The sequence below is a fragment of the Dendrobates tinctorius genome, unplaced genomic scaffold (assembly GCF_039654945.1).
Source record: "Dendrobates tinctorius isolate UK_male_01 unplaced genomic scaffold, ASM3965494v1 ptg000192l, whole genome shotgun sequence".
In the NCBI taxonomy this organism is placed as follows: domain Eukaryota; kingdom Metazoa; phylum Chordata; class Amphibia; order Anura; family Dendrobatidae; genus Dendrobates; species Dendrobates tinctorius.
Genome location: NW_027361859.1, coordinates 484,123 through 498,233, shown reverse-complemented (window position 1 = coordinate 498,233; position 14,111 = coordinate 484,123). Strand labels below are relative to the sequence as shown.

General features: G+C 44.8%; 1 pseudogene; it reads left to right on the top strand.

Moving 5' to 3' along the window:
* The first annotated feature begins 1,311 nt into the window (after positions 1-1,311).
* The window catches only part of LOC141055924 (fibroblast growth factor receptor substrate 2-like), a 52,829-nt pseudogene continuing 40,029 nt past the window's right edge, over positions 1,312-14,111 (top strand).

Sequence of the window (14,111 nt, the reverse complement as noted above, 5' to 3'; positions counted from 1 at the left end):
CACTCCTCATTTTTTTGCAGTCAAGTCATTTAGTAACTCTTGTAGCTTTAAGTGGAATATGGTAGATACCAAATCTGGGCGGTCTATTGCTGTTTCATGTTGTAAAAGGCCAGACTGAATTTCTTCCCACTTTAGGGGTCAAGTGATTGTAATAAATAAATCCGGCTTTCCAAATTTTGCTACCAAAGTCATCGCATCTTGGTAATTCTGTGTCATGGCACGTTTTCCACTGGTAAAAGAAGAGGGAAGTATGACGATGCGACCCGGTCTCAGATCTTGTTGTTCAGCCCTACTGTTGATATAATCTATAAGCCTGACATATAATTCTACTCTGAGCTTCTTTTGGTTTTGTATGTTCCAGTCCAGTTGCTGCGCTTCAACCTTTAGGTAGGCATCAATTATGTATTGTGTCAGTTTGCCAGAATGTGACAGCGGGCTGAAGGATTGTCGATCCTGAAGGTGGTACGCATAGAATTCCCTCATCGACACATTTATGTTTATTTTTTTTCTTGTTCCCCTGCATCGTGACTGATATCTTCCTGTCCTTCATCGTCACCTTCCTCCATTTCATGACTTCCTTTTTGCAGTTCTCCCTTGCTTCCATATTCCAGGTTGCCATTCGTGTTCACCATACAGAAAGAGGAGTGGATAGACCATTGGATCACAGTTTGGGCTATGGTACACAATATTCTGTAGTCCTCGCTGCCCAATGGGATGAACGGTAATGTCTCTTTTGATCAGCGGCTCTCCATCATCAGAGACAAACACAGCTGCAACTTCATTGGCTGTTGGCAAGTTGTATCGGTGAGGGTCGTGTTGTCTATCCTTGGTTATCCACATTTTGATTTTATGCTGGTCGTAGCCACCCTGATCAATCAAATCCTTCATCATCTTGAAAGCCTGAGCAAATGGGTTGATATCTCTGAGTAAACAGTCAATATTATTCATTATGTCCCTCTTGCATCCTTCATTTTGCTCGTTATTTAATCGTTGAATGTTTATATACTCAGGGTCCAATATGTAGAGTTGTGAATATGAAGGAATATCAGATCTAAAGAAAGCACAAATATATATTTTTAATTATTAAAAAAAGAGTAGGAATGAATTAAAAACGTATATTTAATTGTATTCAGGTCTTTTACCTTAGAGAAGTTGATGTACAGTGGTACACTTGTCCATGAATGACTAAAACGGGTGGGCCACTGGAAAATTTCATTGACTGAAATCCAAAGGATGCAAAGGCAAAAGCACTGTTGTACTTTCTGATGTTCTTTCAAAATTTTTTTGCCTCGTACGTATCTTCAGTTAACCATGCTTGAAACTGCTGAGGATATGCATTTACTTCACGTAAGTGTATGGTACCACTTCTGCAGCATGACGCAAACTTTGCACTGTGTAATTTTTCTTTCCAAAAGTGAGATGCACCGCAATCACTACACGTAACGTCTTGCTTTCCCACGTGGTGTTCACTGGGTATATTCTCTGGATTTCTTGCTGAAAACCTCGAAGGTGGTGGCAGTTTACGTCGACGGGCATTGTTGTTTTCAACTTCCGCAGGTGTCAAATTCCTTCTTCGATGACGCTGGTTATATATATCAGCTTCCCTATTTTCTGTCACTCGGTTGATATAAACCTTGTGATATCTCTCTCTGTCCTTATCAGTCTGCTCAGGTGTTCGTTGTTGATAACCAATCCTACGATTTTGTCGATGTTGTTGTGGAGTAGCGACTGCATCATTGTCCGGATTTTCCTGCGGCCTGTGAGATGGACCTGGCGTCTCTTCTTGGCTCATTTTGTTTGGGAGAATGCGGATGCAATTAAATGTACGTTTACCTTGGCTGAAGTGGTTGAATTACATTGAAAGGAAGTGCTGCGTGTGGTAATGTGGGGGGGCGGAGCCTCATGTGGTAATGTGTGGGGACGGAGCCTCATTTGGTAATGTGTGGGGACGGAGCCTCATGTGGTAATGTGTGGGGACGGAGCCTCATGTGGTAATGTGTGGGGACGGAGCCTCGTGTGGTGATGTGTGGGGACAGAGCCTTGTGTGGTGATGTGTGGGGACGCAGCCTCGTGTGGTAATGTGTGGGGACGGAGCCTCGTGTGGTAATGTGTGGGGACGGAGCCTCGTGTCGTAATGTGTGGGGATGGAGCCTCATGTGGTAATGTGTGGGGACGGAGCCTTGTGTGGTAATGTGGGGGGATGGAGCCTTGTGTGGTAATGTGGGGGGACGGAGCCTCGTGTGTTAATGTGGGGGTATGCATCCTCGTGTGGTAATGTGGTGGGGGTGGGATTATGTGTGGTAATGTGGTGGGGGGCGGGATTATGTGTAGCAATGTGGTGGGGAGCGGGATTATGTGTGGTAATGTGGTGGGGGTGGGATTATGTGTGGTAATGTGGTAGATAGATATATAGATATATATTATATATATTCTTTATTACATATATAAATATATATATTATATGTTTCTAATATATATATATATATATATATAATTATACAGTATACATTACATATATTATATATAATGTATATATTTTATATATATATGTGTGTGTCACTGACATATGAATGCATATGAATGTACTCTGAGTATATATCTAGTGTTTTGTGAGCTCAGTGTTATTTTACTAAATCCGACAAATGAATTATCACCTATTCTGCTATGTATCGCTCTAATATATATATATATTCACCTATTCTATGTGTATACATGTAGTATATCTTTTGTATTAGAACATGTCAGTGTGATTTTAATGTCTAGCCGCATATGAATTACCAGCTTATCTATCTATCTAACAAAAATACATACATACATGTCAGTGACGCAAACAAACATATATATGTATTAGATAGATCGATAGATAAGCCGGCAATTCATATGCAGCTAGACAGTAAAATCACACTGACAGCTCAAAAAAGAATAGACAGAATAGATATATACACATAGAATACATATATATACACACACGTCAGTGACACACACATATATACAGTTGTGGCCAAAAGTATTGACACCCCTGCAATTCTGTCAGATAATACTCAGTTTCTTTCTGAAAATGATTGCAATCACAAATTCTTTGGTATTATTATCTTCATTTAATTTGTCTTAAATGAAAAAACACAAGAGAATGAAGCAAAAAGCAAAACATTGATCATTTCACACAAAACTCCAAAAATGGGCCAAACAAAAGTATTGGCACCCTCAGCCTAATACTTAGTTGCACAACCTTTAGCCAAAATAACTGCGATCAACCGCTTCCGGTAACCATCAATGAGTTTCTTACAATGCTCTGCTGGAATTTTAGACCATTCTTCTTTGGCAAACTGCTCCAGGTCCCTGATATTTGAAGGGTGCCTTCTCCAAACTGCCATTTTTAGATCTTTCCACAGGTATTCATGTCTGGACTCATTGCTGGCCACCTTAGAAGTCTCCAGTGCTTTCTCTCAAACCATTTTCTAGTGCTTTTTGAAGAGTGTTTTGGGTCATTGTCCTGCTAGAAGACCCATGACCTCTGAGGGAGACCCAGCTTTCTCACACTGGGCCCTACATTATGCTGCAAAATTTGTTGGTAGTCTTCAGACTTCATAATGCCATGCACATGGTCAAGCAGTCCAGTGCCAGAGGCAGCAAAGCAACCCCAAAACATCAGGGAACCTCCACCATGTTTGACTGTAGGGACCGTGTTCTTTTCTTTGAATGCCTCTTTTTTTCTCCTGTAAACTCTATGTTGATGCCTTTGCCCAAAAAGCTCTACTTTTGTCTCATCTGACCAGAGAACATTGTTCCAAAACGTTTTAGGCTTTTCAGGTAAGTTTTGGCAAACTTCAGCCTGGCTTTTTTATGTCTCGGGGTAAGAAGTGGGGTCTTCCTTGGTCTCCTACCATACAGTCCCTTTTCATTCAGACGCCGATGGATAGTACGGGTTGACACTGTTGTACCCTCGGACTGTAGGGCAGCTTGAACTTGTTTGGATGTTAGTCGAGGTTCTTTATCCAACATCCGCACAATCTTGAGTTGAAATCTCTTGTCAATTTTTCTTTTCTGTCCACATCTAGGGAGGTTAGCCACAGTGCCATGGGCTTTAAACTTCTTGATGACACTGCGCACGGTAGACACAGGAACATTCAGGTCTTTGGAGATGGACTTGTAGCCTTGAGATTGCTCATGCTTCCTCACAATTTGGTTTCTCAAGTCCTCAGACAGTTCTTTGGTCTTCTTTCTTTTCTCCATGCTCAATGTGGTACACACAAGGAAAACAGGACAGAGGTTGAGTCAACTTTAATCCATGTCAACTGGCTGCAAGTGTGATTTAGTTATTACCAACACCTGTTAGGTGCCACAGGTAAGTTACAGGTGCTGTTAATTACACAAATTAGAGAAGCATCACATGATTTTTCGAACAGTGCCAATACTTTTGTCCACCTTCTTTTTTATGTTTGGTGTGGAATTATATCCAATTTGGCTTTAGGACAATTCTTTTTGTGTTTTTTCATTTAAGACAAATTAAATGAAGATAATAATACCAAAGAATTTGTGTTTGCAATCATTTTCAGGAAGAAACTGAGTATTATCTGACAGAATTGCAGGGGTGTCAATACTTTTGGCCACAACTGTATCTGTGTATTCTATGTGTATATATCTATTCTAACATGTCAGTGTGATTGTACAGTAGCCGCATATGAATTGTCTGCTTTTTCAAAGGACACCGGTGCGTATCAATCGGACAGCACTCGCATGGTGTGAGTGCTGTCAGATTTTTTATCGCACCCATTGACTTGCATTGGCGATTTTCACCTGAAAATCGCAGCAAATCGCAGCATGCTGCGATTTTTTTTCTCAATCCGATTTCAGCTGAGAAAAAAAAAAATTGGTCAGAGTGCAATACGATTTTTAATCAGATTACACTCATCCGATTTTCGCACCAGTGAGTATGAGCCCTTAAAGGGCCATTATTAAACAGTGGGTCTACTAAACTGATATAGCCTATGCAGTGAGTGGATGGGCTGCCAAGAATTACGACGCACCCCTTGGGGATGTACATGTTTTTTGTATTTTGGTGATGGGCATCATAACACCCTTGCCAAAACATAGAGTGGCCGGAGCATGTCTGAATACGTTCACCCAGGTGTTCAAGTGGTGGTGGACGGTGAGGATAAGGAGGAGGAGGACGACGACAAACAGACAAAATCAGGAAGCGTATACCCATGTTTGGTTGTGAAGAGGTGCATGGGAATACACCTCCGAAAAAAACACTACATTGGAGTTTATGCTTCGCTGTCATCATTTGGTGGTGTCGAGAAAAGTCAGGCCCAATCCATCCCTTGTTCATTTTTATAAGAGCCAGCCTGTCTGCATTTTCCATAGAAAGGCAAATGCGCTTATCTGTGGTAATGCCACCAGCAGCACTAAAAACCCTCTCAGCCAAAACACTAGCGGTAGGGTAGGCCAGAACCTCCAAGGCGTAGAGAGCCAGCACATGCCACGTGTTCAGCTTGGATACTCAATAATTAAAAGGTGCAGAGGAATCACGGAGGATGTTGGTATGGTCAGCAAGGTACTCCCTCAGCATCTTAGAAAACATTGCATTCCTTGTGAGATTACCCCACGCCACAGTGCATGGGCGATGGGAGGGTCTTAGAAAACTGTCCGAGAACTTTGCCAGTGCTCCCCTGCCTCTGCTGGAGTGAATTTGTGTCTGCTTCGCCTGTCCTGCTTGGTTGGCCAATGAACTGTCATCTCTGCCGCCAGCATTTTGACAAGGGAATTTTTTTTAATAATTCTGCAACAATGACCCTATGGTACTGCACCATTTTGGTACACCTGTCTGCCTCTGAAACAAGAGATTGAAAGTTATCCTTGTAGCGTGGGTCTACAACTGTCACTAGCCAGTAATGACTGGTACCCATTATTTTGACATTATGAGGGTCACGGGAAAGGCAGCACAACATAAAGTCAGCTGTTGTGGGTTCATTTTCCCCTTCATTACTGAGGCCCGAGGAACTCCCTCTTCTGGTAAAGAAAGGTAGTGAGCCTGATTGTCAAACACCTGAGGCTGATGATTGTGACTGGCTGAGTGGAGTTACGGACTGGATATAATGCTGCCGACGCCCTTCTGCCCTGCGGGTGATTTCTCTTTGGGATCCTTGGAGACCAGTCTGAATTCCTGCTCCTCCAAAGCTAAGTTTGCTGCTCGACCTTTTGCTTTTGTGCTTTGACTTTGTTTTTCTGGATTTCTGCCATTCCCTGCTGGGGTGTGCTGAATTCATTTAGCTCTGTCTTCTGAAAATACCTGAGTGCTGATTCAGTTTTTGAAGCCTAGCTGCTTCAGGGCCTTTTTCATATCAGCTGGTTGGCTTATGTCTTTGATAGGGTTTTGGCAGATTGCAGACAGCAGCCTTCCTGTCCTTTCCTGTCTAGGTAGTTTTGGGGCCCCGTCTTTGCTCAGTCTATCTTTCTGTCTGTGTTAGTATTTTCATCTTGCTTCACCGTCATTATATGTTGGGGGCTGCCTATTGCTTTGGGGTCTGCTCTGGGGCAGTTTAGATTTCCCCTTTCTTTCTTTAGGCCTATGTATTTCTCCGGCTGTGATCGAGGGGTCTAGGGCATCGTAGGAACCCCCCACGGCTACTGCTAGTTGTGTTGATAGGTTCAGGGGTCTGCAATCTGATAGTTGCCAACTTCTCTGGTTTTCTGGACTTAGCTTGTGTTTCTGCTTTTGCCTCCAACGGTGACTCATTCATAACAGAATCACCCGCCATACCGCAGATTCTAGGGTACTCAATAGCAGGAAAGAATTGTAAAAAAAAAAAAAAGTGTGTATATTTTTTCCTCTATATCTCTGAGGCTGTATGGGGAATTTTTTTTTTTCTCTCAATGGAAATAAAGCAATTGTCTGATCGTGTGGAGCAGCTCGCTGCTGAAGTGCGGGGAATTTCCGCCTACCTTGCTCATTCACATGCTGCTGAACCAAAGATTCCTACACCTGATGTATTTTTTGGGGATCGGTCTAAATTTTTGAATTTCAAAAATAATTCTAAATTATTTTTTGCCTTGAAGCCTAACTCGTCAGGGAGCTCCGCGCAGCAGGTTAAAATTGTCATCTCTTTGCTGCGTGGCGATCCCCAGGATTGGGCGTTTTCTTTGAAACCAGATGATCCTATTCTGACTAATGTGAATGCATTCTTTCAAGCTTTGGGGTTGTTGTATGACAAACCTAATGCCATTGATCAGGCTGAAAAGACCCTGCTGGCATTGAGCCAGGGTCGTGATTCTGCAGAATTGTACTGTCAAAAATTCCGAAAGTGGGCAGTACTTACTACCTGGAATGATAATGCCTTGGCTGCTCTCTTTCGGAAGGGGTTGTCAGAAGCCGTAAAAGATACTATGGTGGGATTTCCTGTTCCCTCTGGTCTTGACGATTCTATATCATTAGCCATTCAGGTTGATCGGCGTTTGCGCGAACGCAGAGCTGCACGAGAGGTGTTGCCACCTGTTGAACAAATGTCTGAACCTATGCAATGTGATAAAGTTTTTTCCGGAGAGCAGCGTCAGGAGTTCAGAAGGCGTAATAAGTTGTGTTTTTTCTGTGGAGATGCCTCGCATATTATTTCTGTCTGTCCCAAACAAGAGAAACGCTTTGCACACACGTTTTCTGTTGGGGGTGTTCAACCTAAGTTTCTTCTGGCTATTACTCTGATCTGCTCCCTGTCCACATTTTCCGCCAAGGCGTTTGTGGATTCGGGAGCAGCTCTAAACCTAATGGACTTGGATTTTGCTAAACATTGTGGATTTCCGATGACACCTCTGCAGACGCCTATCCCTTTGAGGGGAATTGATGCTACTCCTTTGGCTAAAAATAAACCCCAGTTTTGGACCCAGGTGGTAATGCGGGTCGCCCCAGACCATCAAGAAAATTGCAGATTTCTGGTGTTGCATAATCTGCATGATACTGTTGTTCTGGGGTTTCCCTGGTTACAGATTCATAATCCAGTTTTGGATTGGAAATCTGTGTCTGTGGTGAGTTGGGGTTGTCGGTGTGCCTTTAGTGAGGCTCCGGTGTTTTCCACCTCTCCTCAGTCGCATGATGTTCCTGATTATTTGGCGGACTTTTATGATGTATTTAGTGAGAATGAGTCTGCGTCTCTGCCTCCTCATAGGAGTTATGACTGTGCAATTGAACTGAGCCCGGGGTGTAAATTTCCCAAGGGTCGGCTCTTCAATTTATCTGTACCCGAGCACGAGGCAATGCGATCCTATATTAAGGAGGCATTGGAGAAGGGTCATATTTGACCATCCTCGTCACCCTTGGGTGCCGGTTTCTTTTTTGTAGCCAAAATGGATGGATCATTAAGACCTTGTATTGATTATCGTGCCCTCAACAAAATTACTGTTAAATATCAGTATCCATTACCCCTGATTTCTGATCTATTCTCCAGAGTTAAAGGTACTTGCTGGTTTACCAAGCTTGACCTCAGGGGGCGTATAATCTTATTCGCATTAAGCATGGGGATGAATGGAAGACGGCATTTAATACTCCGGAGGGACATTTTGAGTACCTGGTGATGCCTTTTGGGCTCACTAATGCCCCTTCTGTCTTCCAGTGCTTCATGAACGATATTTTCCGAGATTTTGTCGATAAATTTTTGATTATCTATCTGGATGATATTTTGATCTTCTCCAAGGATTGGGATTCTCATGTGGAACATATTCGGACTGTGTTCCGGATCTTGAGAGAGAATTCCCTGTATGTCAAGGGATCTAAATGCCTTTTTGGAGTACAGAGGATTTCTTTTTTGGGATTTATTTTGTCCCCGTCAACTACTGAAATGGATCCGGCCAAGGTACAGGCCATTCACGATTGGGTTCAGCCCACTTCTTTGAAGGCCCTCCAGAAGTTTTTGGGTTTTGCTAATTTTTATCGGAAATTTATAGCAAAATTTTCTAGTATTGCCAAGCCATTGACTGATTTGACTAAAAAGGGTGCTGATGTGTTAAATTGGTCTCCAGAGGCTGTTTCTTCCTTTCAGGAGTTGAAGCGAAGATTCACCTCCGCCCCGGTTTTGCGCCAACCTGATGTCTCACTTCCATTCCAGGTAGAGGTGGATGCTTCTGAGATTGGTGCAGGAGCTGTTTTGTCCCAAAAGGATCCTGTAACATCTAAAATGAATCCCTGTGCTTTCTTTTCCCGATAGTTCTCTCCATCTGAACGTAACTATGATGTGGGGAATAGGGAACTGTTGGCCATGAAATGGGCATTTGAGGAGTGGAGACATTGGTTGGAGGGAGCTAAGCATCAAGTTGTGGTCCTCACTGACCACAAGAATTTAATTTACCTAGAGTCGGCTAAGCGCTTGAACCCTAGACAGGCTAGGTGGGCCTTGTTTTTTTACACGTTTTGATTTTGTGGTTTCTTTTCTTCCTGGAACAAAGAATGTCAAGGCAGACGCCCTCTCTAGGAGCTTCCTTGCTGATTCTCCTGTGGTGACCAAGCCTGCTACCATCTTAGTCGAAGGGGTAGTTCTTTCTGCCATGTCGCCCGATTTGAGACGTGCTCTGGAAGAGTTCCAGGAGGATAAACCTGAGCGTTGTCCCAGTGGAAAGTTGTATGTTCCTGACCAGTGGAAGAAGAGAGTGATGTCTGAAGTTCATTGCTCTGCTTTGGCTGGTCATCCAGGTATTTTTGGTACTAGAGATCTGGTGAGTCGGTTTTTTGGTGGCCCTCCTTGTCTCGTGATGTCAGGAATTTTGTGCAGTCCTGTGGGACGTGCTCCCGGTCTAAATCGTGTTCTCGCTCTAGTGGGTTGTTGATGCCTTTGCCTGTCCCCAAGAGGCCATGGACCCATACTTCATTGGATTTCATCTCTGATATGCCTGTCTCTCAGAGGATGACTGTTATTTGGGTGATTTGTGATAGGTTCTCCAAGATGGTTCATCTTGTACCACTCCCTAAGTTGCCGTCTTCCTCTGAGTTGGTGCCCCTGTTTTTACAACAGGTGGTTCGTTTGCACGGGATTCCTGAGAACATTGTATCTGACAGAGGAGTGCAGTTTGTGTCTAGATTTTGGAGAACTTTCTGTTCCAAGCTGGGAATTCAGTTGTCCTTCTCCTCTGCTTTTCACCCTCAGACCAATGGGCAGACAGAGAGAACAAACCAGACCTTGGAGTCATATTTGAGATGTTTTATTTCTGCTGATCAGGATGATTGGGTTTAATTTTTGCCCTTGGCCGAATTTGCTTTGAATAATAGAGCTAGTTCTGCCACTTTGATGTCACCTTTTTTTTGTAACTTTGGGTTTCATCCTCGATTTTCTTCAGGGCAGGTGTAGCCCTCTGCCTGCCCAGGTGTTGACACTGTGGTGGAGAGAATGCACCAGATCTGGGACCAAGTGGTGGATAAGTTATCTCTCTCCCAGGAGAAGGCCCAGCGGTTTTCCAACCGACATAGGACCATTGGTCCCCAGTTTAAGGTTGGTGATATGGTGTGGTTATCATCAAAAAATATTGCTATGAAGGTGGCTTCTCCTAAGTTTAAGCCTAGATTTATTGGACCTTACAAGATTGTGGAGATTATTAATCCGGTCTCTTTTCGTTTGGCTCTTCCTGTCACATTTAAAATCCATAATGTGTTCCATAAATCTTTGTTGAAGAGGTTTGTTGAACCTGTTGTTCCGGGGTTGGCACCTCCAGACCCTGTATTGGTTGAAGGTAACATGGAGTATGAGGTAGAGAAAGTACTGGATTCCCGTCTGGCTAGACGGAGACTCCAGTATTTGGTTAAGTGGAAGGGTTATGGTCAGGAGGATAATTCCTGGGTCTCCGCCTTTGATATTCATGCCAAACGATTGGTGCGTGCCTTTCATCGGGCTCACCCTGATCGCCCTGGTGGCATAGTTGAGGGTTCGGTGACCCCTCCTCAAGGGGGAGGTACTGTTGTGAGTTCATTTTCCCCTTCATTACTGAGGCCCGAGGAACTCCCTCTTCTGGTAAAGAAAGGTAGTGAGCCTGATTGTCAAACACCTGAGGCTGATGATTGTGACTGGCTGAGTGGAGTTACGGACTGGATATAATGCTGCCGACGCCCTTCTGCCCTGCGGGTGATTTCTCTTTGGGATACTTGGAGACCAGTCTGAATTCCTGCTCCTCCAAAGCTAAGTTTGCTGCTCGGCCTTTTGCTTTTGTGCTTTGACTTTGTTTTTCTGGATTTCTGCCATTCCCTACTGGGGTGTGCTGAATTCATTTAGCTCTGTCTTCTGAAAATACCTGAGTGCTGATTCAGTTTTTGAAGCCTAGCTGCTTCAGGGCCTTTTTCATATCAGCTGGTTGGCTTATGTCTTTGATAGGGTTTTGGCAGATTGCAGACAGCAGCCTTCCTGTCCTTTCCTGTCTAGGTAGTTTTGGGGCCCCGTCTTTGCTCAGTCTATCTTTCTGTCTGTGTTAGTATTTTCATCTTGCTTCACCGTCATTATATGTTGGGGGCTGCCTATTGCTTTGGGGTCTGCTCTGGGGCAGTTTAGATTTCCCCTTTCTTTCTTTAGGCCTATGTATTTCTCCGGCTGTGATCGAGGGGTCTAGGGCATCGTAGGAACCCCCCACGGCTACTGCTAGTTGTGTTGATAGGTTCAGGGGTCTGCAATCTGATAGTTGCCAACTTCTCTGGTTTTCTGGACTTAGCTTGTATTTCTGCTTTTGCCTCCTACGGTGACTCATAACAGTCAGCCATTCGTGCCAGACTGTAACAGGCAAGCCTTCCGTGTCCTCACCAACAGGTAAACTGACCAAGGTGTCCTCCTCCACGTTTGGATGACATGAGGTTGGGCTGTGTGAAATCACCCTGTATGGTTCCTTGATCCATATCCTCATGTTCCGCCTGCAATACATCCTCTTTCATTGCGAGCAGAGAGCTTTTCAGAATGCAGATGAGTGGGATAGTGATGCTAATTATGGCCTCATCGCCGCTCACCATCTTGGTGGACTCCTCAAAGTTTTGGAGGATGCTTCATATGTCTGACTTCCATGTCCACTCCTGAGGTCTTATGTGTTGAGGCAAACCTGAAAAACGACAGCCTTGTTGATGTTGGTATTCAACAACTGACCGCTTCTGCTCACAAATCCTTTCTAACATATGCAGTGTAGAGTTCCAACGCATGGGGACATCACACACCAGTCGGTGAGCTGGAATCTGCAATCGCTGCTGAAGCACGGCATGGCGGCTGAAGCTGTAGCTGACTTTCTAAAATGTGCACACGGGCGTCGTACTTTAACCAGCAGATACGGCAGCTCCGGATAGCTTTTTAAAAAACATTGAACAACGAGGTTCAGCACATGGGCCAGTCATGATATGTGTGCCAGTTCGCCTCGCATCAGAGCTGCCACCAGGTTTCTGCCATTGTCAGACACAACTGTTGTGAGTTCATTTTCCCCTCCGTCACGGAGGCCTGGTGAACTCCCTATTCTAGTGAAGGAAGGTAGTGAGCCTGATTATCAGGCACCTGGGACTAATGAAGACGATTGGCTGAGTGGAGTCACTGACTGGATTTAAGGCAGCCTACGCCCTTTCTGCCCTGCGGGTGATTTCTCTGTGGACTCTTGGACACCAGTCTGATTCCTGCTCTCCTAAAGCTAGGTTTTCTGTTTTGCCTTTTTGCATTTAAGATTTGTTTTTGTTTTTCTTGCTTTTTGGATTCTGCCACTCCCTGCTGGAGTGTGCAGTGTTCCGTGAGCTCTGTCTTCTGAAAGTACCTGAGTGCTGATTTAGTTTTTGAAGCTTAGTTGCTTCAGGGCCATTTTTATATCAGCTTGTTGGCTTTTGTCTCTGATAGGGTTTTGGCAGATTGCAGACAGCAGCCTTCCTATCCGTTCCTATCTAGGTAGTTTTTGGGCCCCGTCTTTGCTCAGCCTGTCTTTCTGTCTGTGTAAGTGTTTTCATCTTGCTTCACCGTCATTATATGTGGGGGGCTGCCTATTGCTTTGGGGTCTGCTCTGTGGCAGTTAGATTTCCCCTTTCCTTCTTTAGGCCTATGTATCTCTCCGGCTGTGATCGAGGGGTCTAGGTCATCGTAGGAACCCCCCACGGCTACTGCTAGTTGTGTTGATAGGTTCAGGGGTCTGCAATCTGATAGTTGCCAACTTCTCTGGTTTTCTGGACTTAGCTAGCATTTCTGTTTTTGCCTCCTACGGTGACTCAATCATAACACACAACCATGCCTGGCTAGAGATTCAGTGGTGTCAGCCACACATCTGCCTGCTCTTTCAGAGCTGTCGACAACTCTTTAGCATTGTGCGGTTTGTCACCTAAGAAAATTAGCTTCAGCACAGCCTGTTGCCGCTTTGCTTGGCAGTGCTGCACTGCCTCCAGCTTGTGAGTGATGTGCTCATTTTGTACATGGAGGCTGAAGAGGAGGAGGAGGTGGTGCGGGAGATGTACACAGTGGGGGCAACCCTGATTGAGGTAGGGCCCACAATCCTTGGCATCAGAAGAACGAGTTGCATCCTAAACTCTGACTGGGGCCCAGCTTCCACTATGTTAACCCATCGAGATGTACTGTCCCTGGCCACAAGCACTTGTCCATGTGTCCGTGGTTAGGTGTACCTTCCCAGTAAATGCATTGTTGAGGGCATGGGTAATGTTGAGGAACACGTGCTTGTGTAATGCCAGGACAGCACAGCGGAAGAAATAGTGGCGGAAAGCTTCTGTCTCCACGAGCCTAAAAGGCAACATTTCGACCGCAAGCAGACGAGAAATATGAGAATTGAGTACTGTGGCCTGTAGGGTGTTGGCTGCGTATTTATGCTTACGTTCCAATGACTGAGGTATGGACAACTGAAGGCTGCGCTGGGACAAGGACATGGATTTTCTTGATGATGGTGCTATTTGACTGTGGGCAATGCCAGGTGCAGGGCAGGAGGCATCTTTGCATGCACCATGGACAGGGGATTGGCTTGCACGCACAACACTGGAAGAAGCTGTGGTGTCACCCGCAGACACTGTTCCTGCAGCATGGGCTGGGGCCCAGTAAGTCGGGTGCTTTGCTGCCATGTGCCTGATCATGCTGGTTGTGGTAAGGCTGGTAGTTTTGCTACCCCTACTGATGCAGGCATGACAGGTGTTG